The following is a 12,286-nucleotide window of genomic DNA, read 5'->3' as shown; positions in this document are numbered from 1 at the left end:
CGACGCTTGAGGATAGAGGCTCATGGCGCTCCTGGCTCGTGGAGTCACTATTGCAAACTAATCAGGTTTCTCACTAGCGCCAAGGTTCTTGGGTTTCTTAACAAATTGGCTATCCTCTTCCCACTCACCCTTAAGAGAATTAGAGTGAGCATTTTCATGAGACTACCTTGAGAACATAGACTACGTTGCTCTTTGACGGACCATCTCTCATTTGGACCTCTTTAACCTTGGCCCTGTGTTGAATAGATCCATAAGCAATAGAGATAGCATTTGAACAAGTGTCCTTCTTTCCCCTTTTGAGAGAGAGAGAGAGATTAGTTAATTAAGTAAATACAGCTAAATTCTCATTGGACCTCCCTAAAGGCCATCCAATAGGCTTTAGGCACAACATGAGGGCAACATGGGTAGGTGCTAAAAGCACATATCTATATTCACTTACTCTTGTTTCATTCATTTTCCCATACTAAATGATCTGTTCAATATGAGAAAATCATTTGGGATAGGTAAATATTAGATTTTATTTCATCATCTGCATTTGTGGTGAGTTGAAGTCAAACCAATGAGGTAGAAAAGAGAGCTCTAAACTTTTCCTTGGCAAGATGGTCATTAGCCAGAACTATAAGATTTCACATTGCTTGTCTCCATGATCTGGTTGCAAAAGCCATGGATCTAGTGCCTCTAATGTATGTCTATCATTCATAATCTATTCTAATGAAATGCTCACTATGTTCATGCTATTTTCCGCTACACACAAGTTACTAGGCCATTAAATGTTACAATATAACATAAGTTGCTCAAAAAATTTACAATAATATCCATCATCCTGTAATATATTTTCCTCTCTAAGGACAATGTGTGCAGTTGCGGTACTTGCAAATCAATGATAGAGTGTGTGAGATATAAAATGTTTTGATCCCTTCCCTTTTATAGCTTCGTCTACAACTATGAGACTTTATTTTGTTTTCTTATTTATATTAGCAACAAATATATCAATAAAGAAACTTAGTTGATGATTGAGCGAGTAACCATGATATTTGTCAATAATTAGTTGTTTAACTATGCTTAATGAATTTTTACTAAAATAAAACTAGGGGCAGACAAACTTACTACAATTACTTGATCCATAGTAGGTGATAAAGTACTAGATGAAACACCCTTTGCTATATAGGAGTTTATAAACTACCAGATGAGGATGCCAAAGAGCTAGCTACTATATAGGAGTTCATAACTTACTAGATGAACTTACTAGATAAAGACATCCAAGAACACGTTTCCATATAGGAGTTTATGACTTACTATATGAACTTACTAGATCAACACGTCCAAGAGCAAGTTACTATATAGGAGTTTGTGATTTGCTAGATGAATTAGAAAATTGCTAGCTTACTTGCTAGATTAAATGTGAAAACTCCTACTTGTAACTAGGAACTATTGAGCATGTACTCTAACTTGCTATCTAGAAACACGTCCAAAGCTCCTTGTGCTATATGTGTTGAGTTGGGGCTGGTGCAGACGGATGAGCGTCCATGTCAGCTGCTACGAGCAGCAGTAGTATTGCGGTAGTAAGAGCTGAGAGGACTTGGCAACAACAGGATGGTGTGTATAGAGAGCTGCAGGGGATTGTGATGGCGGCAAGCTTGTGAAGACAGTGCAGGAAAATGGAGAACATGCGAATTGTAGGTGGCTGAAGAGATGGTGGCTATGGCGGTGCAGCATACGATGCACTACAACAAAGATAGATGAGGTGCAACACGGGTTTTGAAAGGTTTGCGTGGGTAGTAAGGGTCAATGTAAGAGGCTTGATGGTGCTCTAGTGGCGTTCGTGGTACTTGAAAGCAATTGGACGATGTCAAACTGTTCGTGAATCACAAGAATATTTAGAAATTTTCTCATGTAGGAAAATGGAGTCTTTTCCTGTGTTCTTCATACAATGAATAACATCATGAGCTTCTGCTCGAGAGGCACCACATACCTAGCTAGGTACGATTGGGGGTAGGGGACCACCAACCCCCCCACCGGGCCGGCGGTCCCCTGCCCCCAATCGTACCTAGCCAGGTATATGGTGCCTCCCTCATGACAGAAGCTCATGATGTTGAGGTGAGTCACAATGTGGGAATTATTGTGAGAGTTTGTCCAAAACTTCTTGTGAATGAGCAGTAGGAAGTGGTTGCACAAGCGACCAAGGGTATCGAGGAATTGCCTAGGGATGTATCCATGCCTAGGGCTGTAGGAGACGGGGAATTGTCAAAGAGCAGTGGGTTTGGAAGCGTATTGCAAGGCTTAGTATGCATAGCCAGACATGAGAGAATCCGAGATCCGAGAGGGATGGGCCGAGCAGAGAGCCCACGAGTAGCATAGATGGGATAATGTTGACCTTGTAAAAAAAAAGACGTTTTATCAAATGCGGGTCAAGGCCACTTGTGGAGCTTGGTCACACCCACTCTTCCAAGATATATGCAACATTGAGAACCAACATTAGGTTAACAAATGTGATTAACCATCATGTGGCTCTGATAGCACGTGATATGATTAGTGCCAAGGCGGGTGAATGTTAGTAGCATTCATCGAGAATTAGCACCATGTTGTTAATCATAATATTAATTAGAACAAGGACTCACTATGGATGCAAAAGTAGAATGATAATGCATCACGTCATGGAGAGAGAGGGTGTTCCCATAGCACTCCATGACTATGGCAATCCTAACAGGGCCAGATGGCCTATAAGAGGAGGTGGTTGGGTGGAGAATAACATGCCTTATTTCCTCTAGTCTTATTGTTGTATGAAAGCAATAAAATTTTGGGAAAAGGGGGGGTTATGGAGGAATTTGAAGAGGCTTGCATAATTTTGCATGTGCATGCTATGTGTGTGTGTGTGTGTGTGTGTGTGTGTGTGTGTGTGTGTGTGTGCCCTTCTCTCTTAGATATGGCAGGTTTTACAAGGATATGAACCATGGAGGAAAGATCGTTTGCATGGTTGTAGGAGGACACTCGACCTCGCCAATTTATAGGGGTCATGGATCCAATGGGAAGTGCCACGAAGGCTGAAGGAGATTTCATTTCTACCAGGAGAGTCAAAAAGCCTCCCACAAGTCCATGTGAGTGACTCTCTCTCTCTCTCTCTCTCTCTCTCTCTCTCCCCCCCCAACCTTTTACCATCTCCAAGATTTGTTTCTTTTTTCACACTCCTCATGACTATTGGGCACCCAAGTGAGCACTAGGCAATCTCAAGGGTGCCCTCTCACAGCCAAGGGTAGGTGTCAAGATTGAGCACTTAGGAAAGTCATAAGATGAAGATATGGTGCTTATGATGTAATTTAACATAGCTTGCCACAGTTCTTGCTTGGATATAAATTTCTACAGGTTTGCGGTAGATAGAAAGGCTCTAGTTGAGAGAGTTTTGATTTAGTAGTACAAGGAGAGTATGACGACCAAGTTTTGGAAGGAGTCTGTCAACCAGTCAATTATGTTGTCAAGATTGGATGATCTTCATAGATGCCAGCAAGGGAATTGGCAACCGAGGTTTGACTATACCAAAAATTTTGATTTTTTATTTCCATCTATTTCTCTCAATTTGGCAGCAAGTACTTGAGATGCATCAACATTGTCATCCCATTAGCATTACAAAAGGTGTACTTGAGATGGACTCTTGCAGCCTCAAGATTTTGGAAGATAAGTACTCAACCACAATAAGAGGGAGAATAATTTTGAGATGGATTTTTAAGTAGCTATCAATATACTATCTTTATCATATTCTCAATATGCAAGGCATATTTGAGTTATACAACCTTGACGATGATAACAACGTAGGGTTTTCATGTAGCTACCATGCTAGTTGACTATGAACCAAGGGCAGTAGTCATTGAAGGGGATAAAAGTTGACATCGAATTAGTACATCTATTTTGAGTCTCAGAGCTCTAACATATTTTGTTTTTTTGCAACCAATACATGCAATGGCTGTAGGGTTTTCATACAATTCCTAGATGTATATGATGGTGGTTGACTTCTCGATGGTTCTAAGAGATCCTACACTGAAGCTTCCCTATCCAACAAATGATCTCTTGGAGTTGGATATCATTTTTGGTAGTTTTGAGCCATTAGCCTTTCTCCACCACTTTGGGTCCATTACCTTTGCAAACTCCATGCAAACAAGCATGGAGATCTTGCCATGGCACCCATTCCACAATTATACATACACTTCTATGTTTTGAGGTCACCTGCAAGATGCCATTGGACTTGAAATTCTTCCCTCCCATTCACAATCAGCACCTCTCCTTGATGTCAAAAAATCATGTCAAGAATAGGGGTTTAAAATCATACCCAAAATAAAATGTCGTGGCCCTCTTTCTTGACATTCAAGATTAATCCTCATGTGATTTGAAATGAAATGTATCAATTTAGTATAAAAGCTAAAAGAAAATGAATTACTTGAAAAGCACGAAGACACCCTATGTTTTTTTTTTTACTAAACACTGAACTATAAAGGATCATTGGTGGGACATTTCGAAAGTGCCCTATTCATTGATGTGATTGTCACTTCTATAACTTTTTCTCTTTAAGAATCTCACACTCATCTAAATTGAAGACAAAATATAGCAGCCTGGTAGCCTCTTCAAATGTGACATTGTAGAACTCTATCATTCTAGTTTGCAACATAGTAAGGTCCATATATTGTTGTGTGCATCATAGTTATAGCCATTCCCACTACAAGAGGTTCTTCATATTAGCGACGCTAGCAATGCAACGCTCAAAAGTTAAAATCCACGGCGTCGCTATTTTCTTTGTTGCATAGCGACGCCAACAACAGGGGTAAAAAATAAACCGAGAGCGCCAAAAACTCAGATCTGAGTTTTGACGCTCTTGCGAAAGAGGTAAACCTGCACCTCTCCCTCTCCCTCCCTCTCTCTCTCTCTCTCTCTCTCTCTCCCCCCCCCCCCCTCCCCCCCCCACCCCACCCACACACACACCAAGAGAACAAGGAGAGCCATGTATGCTCCTTCCTTCTCCTCCCTCTCATGTTCCCTTCCCCTCTTTCTCTCTCTCTCTCTCTCTCTCTCTCTCTCTCTCTCTCTCTCTCACACACACACACACACACACACACACACATTGTGTCTTTGAGAGAGAGAGAGAGAGAGAGAGAGAGAGAGAGAGAGAGAGAGAATGTACACACATGCATAAACAAAACACAGACACATACATTGAATGTACAAAAAATTACACACACATGCATAAAAAAGAATGCATACACACACATAGAGAGAGAGAGAGAGAGAGAGAGAGAGAGAGAGAGAGAAAACAAAGAGAGAGAGAGAGAGGGGGAGAAGACAAAAAGAGAGAGGTAAGGATAGAAAACAAAGAGAGAGAGAGAGAGAGAGAGAGAGAGAGAGAGATGGATTTAAAAAAGTAGAGAAAATATGAAATAATGAAATGCTATAGTAAGATTTAGGATTAGGTTAGATTTAAAATTACATCTAAGATTATGTTAGATTAAGATGTAAGATTAGATTAGATTACATTTAACTTATATTTAAAATTTATGTTAAATTTAAAATTAGGTTAGACTTAAGATTAGGTTAAGATTTAAACTAGGTTAAACTTAAGATCAGGCTACATTACATTTAAGTTAGATTACATTTAGGTTTAGGTTAGATTTAATGTTAGATTAGATTTAGGTTTATGTTGAGTTTAAGATTATATTAGATTTAGATTTATGTTAGATTTAAGATTAGGACAAGATTTAAAATTAGCTACATTAGATTTAGGTTTAGATTTAAGTTAGATTTTAGGGCATGTCAATGAAGGTGGAGTCCCATCTAAGCTCAAGGCTTTGCCCAAGGGGCAAACACTAGGTAGACAACACAATGATTTGTCCCATCAGAATCTGGCACCTATTAACTCACCCACTAACCATGTTCAATTAGCTCAGAATCACCATATATTCAATTAAGGTTAGATTTAAGATTAGATTTTGGATTTAGTTTTTATTTTAAAGTTTACATTCGGAATTACGAAAAAAAATTGGAGTTAGGTCAACGATGATTCCTCTCTTCCTCTCTATGGATGCGACCTTAAATTGGAAATCTTTCAACCATATGATACTCAGATTGGAGGCCAACATATAATGTGCACAGTAATCCCTTGAACAAGGATCTGCTGTGAAGAGATGTTAAGTCGATGCTGTGAATTGCTACAACTAAAGAAGAGACAAAGGGGTTTTGTCCACTACATGCATTGCCATGTAGTCGTGGGTGTGTAGATTTTTGATGACCTGGACGAGTTTATAAACCGATGGTTCTGATCTCCGTGCACCTCTAGACTGAGGTGTGTGGGGATTAATCATGATTAGAGAATGTGAGGTAGTTTACAGTGTGATCAGAGAGAGAGAGAGAGAGAGAGAGAGAGAGAGAGAAGACAGAGGATGCCAATAGAAAATTAAATTTATGTCCAGGTTATAAGGTTTTTACATTCATTATAAGTAGTGATGACGATGTGGGGCAGTCCAACCGAAACACCTATCTCTCAACAAGGATCTTATGTCCTTGTAATCAATGCAAACATGTTGTGCAATGGATTCAAGACGTGTTTCTTTGCATCACGTTTGCGAATTTGCCGAGTTTGATCCATCTATTAGAGATCAAATTGTTGCCAACTATAACTTGTCGGACTCTGACGTTGGCCAACAGGCAAAAATCTTGCAACCCAATAGACGTATTTGCAGGCGCTTTGGTCAAGCAGCATATGTGAGGCCACAAGATGTAGCCTCTGACACGTCGGAGGATGATCATGCAGACCACATTCCCAACTAGGCTATGTTTGAGCCCAGGATTGATGAAAAGTGAAGCCGATACGCCATTGTATGATGGAGCACGTGTGTCTAGATTGAAGGCACTCATGGTTCTTCTCAACATGCAGGCAAAGTTTCGATGGAGTGACACTAGCGTCACAGTGTTTTTCAGGTGATCTATTACAATGTGTTTACTTCAATAAAAAACTCTAGATGTATAATGATCTAATAGATTACTTACCCAAGTGTACCGCATTTTTTTTGTTGTGTAGATTGCTCAAAGAGCACATACTGCTAGCTGATAATATGATGCCAGATTCTAGAGAGGAAGCAAGAAAGATCTTGCGAAACTTGGGAATGGATTACAATTCGATTCATGCTTGTCCTAACGACTACATTCTTTTTAGAGGGGAATACATAGACATGGAGAAGTGTCTGAAATGTGATTTCGAATAGATCTCTACGGACAAAAAATTACAAAGAAGGTTTTGCGACACTTTCCTTTGCTTCCTCGTATCAAGCATTTCTTTAAATGTAAGTCCATGGCCACCCTAGCATCATGGCACAAGGAGAATCGATCTTCAGATGGTGTGCTACGGATTCCTGCAGATTGTGCAGCCTAGAAACCTATAGACGACACATGGACGGATTTTGCTAGGGAAGCTCAAAATTTGCGCCTAGGGTTGGTTATAGATGGTGTAAATCCATTTGGTCGAAGGTCAACATATTACAGTGTATGGCCGATTGTCATCGTCAACTACAACATTCTCCTGTGGTTGACTACCAAGAAGGGGCACCTATTTCTAAGCTTGATTGTGTCGGGGCGGTATAAAGTGAAGAATATGGATGTGTATCTTTGTCCACTATTGGAAGATCTACAACAATTATGGATTGTCATAGAAGTGGTGGATATGAGCCGACACATAGGTCAACGGAATGCTTTGATCAAAGGCATTCTAATGTGGACCATGCATGACTATCCCAGATTAACAGAATGCTCATGTGATTTATACTCAAACTCAAACACTATAAATCTTGGTTTTCTCAAGCTTATCTATTGTCATGTGTGGCTTCAAACAAGCGGATATAGAGCATGTGTCACATGTGGACCTAGACTTAATGCACGTCGGGCGCCCTCACTGAAGAAGCAAATCTATAAAGGTCATCAAGTGCATCTTCCAAAGAATCATGAGTTACGCGACGGTTTTTTGGACAGAGAGCCATCGAGGATGTCTGCACAAGCATGGTTAGAGCTGAAGGAGACGTGTAATGACGGCTTGTCCCAGGGATGAAGAGACTCTCTCTATGGTACGAGTTACCATATTGGCCCAGACTCATGATCAATCATTTGCTCGATCCCCGGGGGATTCACTATTAGTAATGAGGGGATATCACCTGTGTGCATCAAAATTAGAGAAACCCCCCTATGTACGGTATCTTACATGCTAAAGTACCCCCCTACATACGGACAAGATATGGACGTTCTCGCAATGAACCATCCCCCCTCATACGGATTTTGTACGCAATGTAATGACCCACTATTTTATGTATATTAGTAACATAACAATTTTAGAAGCACATGCTTTTTGCAAAAATACATGTTGAACTGCAAATGAACAGAAGTGTAAATTTAAGTGTGTTTTCATTTGCAATAGATGTTAAGAGAACAAACCAGGAAAAGCAACAAATGTAATGAATACTAGATTAAAATAAACCAATCGATTCAATGTAATTTGTCAAAATATGGACATCATTTCCCCTGTAAACTGATACAAATCTCAGTCTCAAAACAAATGATACTAGCCACCTACTCAATAGGCTTCCCACATGGGATTTAAGGCACACATATGAAACGGATTGTTCTCTAAATAACAAATGATGGTATGCTCATAAACAACCATAGAAAACTTCACTTATTAAATCAAAACACATACAAAAGGTATTAACTTATTTTTTTCTCTAAATGTATCTCTTTCTTATTAAAATAATAATAATAATAATAATAATAATAAATAAATAAATATATATATCTCTCACACACACACACACACACTCACACACACATACCATGTACCAAACTCAAATGTTTCTATTCATTCTAACTTTTGCAAACAATGTGTAATACAGTACTAGAACTATAAAATAAAGGCAAACTTAAAAGTCTCATGGTTTTTAGGTTAAAATTTGAAGCTTTTGCTAAAAGCATTTCCGGTTCACTTTAAGGCAAGCTTGCAATCAAGCTAGGTAATTAAAATTCAAAGGACCAAAGCCAAAACTCTTGAAGAGAAAATTGAATAAACGATCTAAATAACTTTTGTTTAACAAAAGAACCAGAGTCTAGAGACCAATAGCAAGAAAAGAGCAACAAAAGTGACTTCATATAAAAAACCACTAACCAATGAATCGCCAAACCAATGATTGGGTAGAAGATTGTCCGAAGCTCTCTGAGGCTCATAATTTTCCTCCTCATCATTAGAGCCATCATCAGAGAAAGGGGACTGTCAAATACAAGTAGCACTAATGTCACCAATAGAAACACGTAACCAGGCGTCTTTCATTTTGATAGCAACATTTTAGACAGAACTTACAAAGGCAAACATTTACAATGCCAGGCTCGCGGGTATCTATGACATACACCAAAATGTAGATCCCATTCTTCTTTGACGACTTGCATATACACCAAACTACTCGCATAGATATTTCCTCCCTATTTTTTGCTCCCATTCCCACCTCCCGTTCCCAATTTCATGCAACTATGGAACTTAGAGAGAGAGAGAGAGAGAGAGAGAGAGAGAGAGAGAGAGAGAGAGAAAAATTCTTTCAATGAGAGAACAATTACCTCACTAATTATCTGCTACCTATAATGCCAATTTGCATCCCTGATTCAATCTCCAATAGCCATTGTTGCCCGTTGATATGATCTGAAAGCTTGCCTGATGTAAATTCCATGACTATTTCACAAACATTCGGCTGACTTGGAACCAACATAGACAAGAGAAATTCAAAATTCCATATTCTCACACTCCTCTCGAATTGCAGCAAACAGGTTAGATGTCATATAACGCTCTGCATCACTTGGTAGAATAGTCACAATCAACTTGCCTGCATTCTCCAGTCTCTTCGAGACCTGAAAAAATGTGAAAACAAGTGGGGACCTTGAGCACTAGACCACATTTTCAATTCCAAATTGCATCCTCGAGCACCACTGAAAAGCATACAAAGGGTAGAACTACCTTCAATGCAGTGACAACAGCAGCGCTAGAGGAAATGCCTGCAAGTAGGCCTTCCTCTTTGGCAAGCTGACATGCATAAGCCATGGACTCTTCTGTCGAGATTGTGACAATCTCATCGGCCAAGCTAACATCCATCGTGGCAGGAATAAACCTAGGACCGATTTCCTGAATCTTGTGTGGACCCTTGCAACTCCCTAAGCAGAAATTGTAAAGCATAGTCTAATAATGATAACCACAAACTCTTCGCAATAGGGAGGCTAGATACATATCAAACATCACGGGGCTCTCAACCAGCTCAATTATCATCACCTTGATCTCAGGGTTCCGTTCTTTGAGTAATTGCCCTGCTCCAGAGAAGGTTCCACTCGTACCTTCTCCCACCATGAAAATATCCACCTTCCCAATGGTATCCTTCCATATCTCTGGCCCTGCTTAATCAAACTAACAATTTTTAAACACACATATATTTGCCCGATTGTACAACAGATTAACGGCAAGACTACATACAATATTTACGTCCTCAATAAATACATAGGAATTTTGAGGCCTACCAACCTGTTGATTGGAAATGAGCACCAGGATTCATGGTGTTCATTGCTTGATTCAGCATATAACTGTTAGGTCTTGTCGCAACCAGCTCTTCTACTTTAGCAAAGAGTCCATCTATACCTACAACAGGATCTAAAAGTAAATGTTCCTTTAATTCATCTACCCTAATACGCTCATCAGAGACAAAAGAGACGTTCAGCTTAATGCCGATTATTAGGAGCGACCTGTAAGGTAGATCTCTATTCCCAATGCACGCAGAATCATGCACCGCTCTAGTGAATATGATGCGGGCATAACTGCTACAACTTTGTATCATTTATGGATACCAACAAAAGCCAAGGAGATGGCAGTATTTTCGCTAGTGGGCTCGATTAGAGTAGTAAGCCCAGGTTTGATCAATCAACGCCTTTTGGCATCTTCAATCATACTGTCAGAGTCACAAGGAGGTTCAGAAGCATGGCTGCCAAAGCAGATTGAGATGCCACAAATGCCATGCTGTTGGACAAAAGAACGAACAAGTATTCTTACAAAAGTGCGATGTGGTCCTTGACAGAACTAAGGGGTTGGTGCCACTCTAGCTTCCAGACGATTTGAGCTAGGGATCCTTCTTTGTTGGCTATATTCTTGAGCTCCACCAGAGGAATCCATCCCATTAGCTACACAAGCCAGCACCGAGCACAAATTATACATACAGAAAGGATTCCATCTCTCTCTCTCTCTCTCTCTCTCTCTCTCTCTCTCTCTCTCTCTCTCTCTCTCTCTCTTTTTCCCCAAAAACAAAACAGTATAATCTACAACTTCAAGAGATTAGTTACATGAAGCACATTGATCAAAGGACAATGCATAGCTACATTTACAAGCCTTGCAAGGTTTGGATAATGGTGTTATGCCATGGGTCAATCAGATGGGTAAACAGGTTGTCAACAGGGCTCTTTCCTATAATGTTGTGTTGGATCACAAAGCTGAGGAAGGCCAACATAGAAAGCGGGCCATTTGCAATCTCCTTCTTCTTGTATTCTAGAGAAGTAGGGAAGTTGAAGGGGTTGAATATGCCTCCAGGGTATCCAACCTCGCTAGGGAGCAAAGTAAGCTTAGTGTTGAACGGATTGGCATTCACACTGCCAGGGTACTTGATGTCTTGCCATCTTCTCACCTCCACATAGTGGAACAAGATGAACTTGATCACAAAGGCAGTGGAGGCGGGGGCGAAGTACTTGACCTTGCCCGCATCATACCATGCAGGAACATTGATGACACCAATCTTTTTCAAGAGGTCAGGGATCAACATGCCCACTACTCCAAGAACTATCCACCTTCCATTTTGAAGCTCTGCTTGCACATATCATTTAAGGTTGGCAGGATCCTCAGCCAAGCCGAGGGGGTCGAAGCCATTGTCACCAACAAGGTTTCCGTCAAGGTAAGCAGGGGATGCCATACTGGGGAGCCATTCACCTATCTTTGCCTCAACCTTGAAGGCACGGACGGGGGAAGACGAGAGGCTCTCCCCAAGAAAGACGACTTGCATAGAGACAAACAAGGGCAGGAAACACCCAATGTCACCTGCATGGCAGCCATTTCTGCAAGCACACATGAGCTTCCCACTCTCGGGGCCCCTCTTGTTCTCTCTGCTTCCTTCTAAGCACTTGATTGATCGTGACTTCTCTCTCTCTCTCTCTCTCTCTCTCTCTCTCTCTCTCTCTCTCTCTCTCTCTCTGTGTGTGT

At 40.5% G+C, this 12,286-nt stretch overlaps 2 pseudogenes; both read right to left on the bottom strand.

Annotated features, from left to right (window-relative positions):
• Positions 1-9,629: 9,629 nt before the first annotated feature.
• On the bottom strand, positions 9,630-11,217 carry LOC147455843 (cysteine synthase-like; annotated as a pseudogene).
• A 200-nt stretch (positions 11,218-11,417) lies between these two features.
• LOC147455842 (chlorophyll a-b binding protein 4, chloroplastic pseudogene) lies at positions 11,418-11,867 on the bottom strand (annotated as a pseudogene).
• Positions 11,868-12,286: the final 419 nt, after the last annotated feature.

This window comes from Adiantum capillus-veneris, chromosome 6 (genome assembly GCF_014529385.1).
Source record: "Adiantum capillus-veneris isolate H3 chromosome 6, ASM1452938v2, whole genome shotgun sequence".
NCBI lineage: Eukaryota > Viridiplantae > Streptophyta > Polypodiopsida > Polypodiales > Pteridaceae > Adiantum > Adiantum capillus-veneris.
This window is presented reverse-complemented; position numbering and strand designations above follow the sequence as displayed.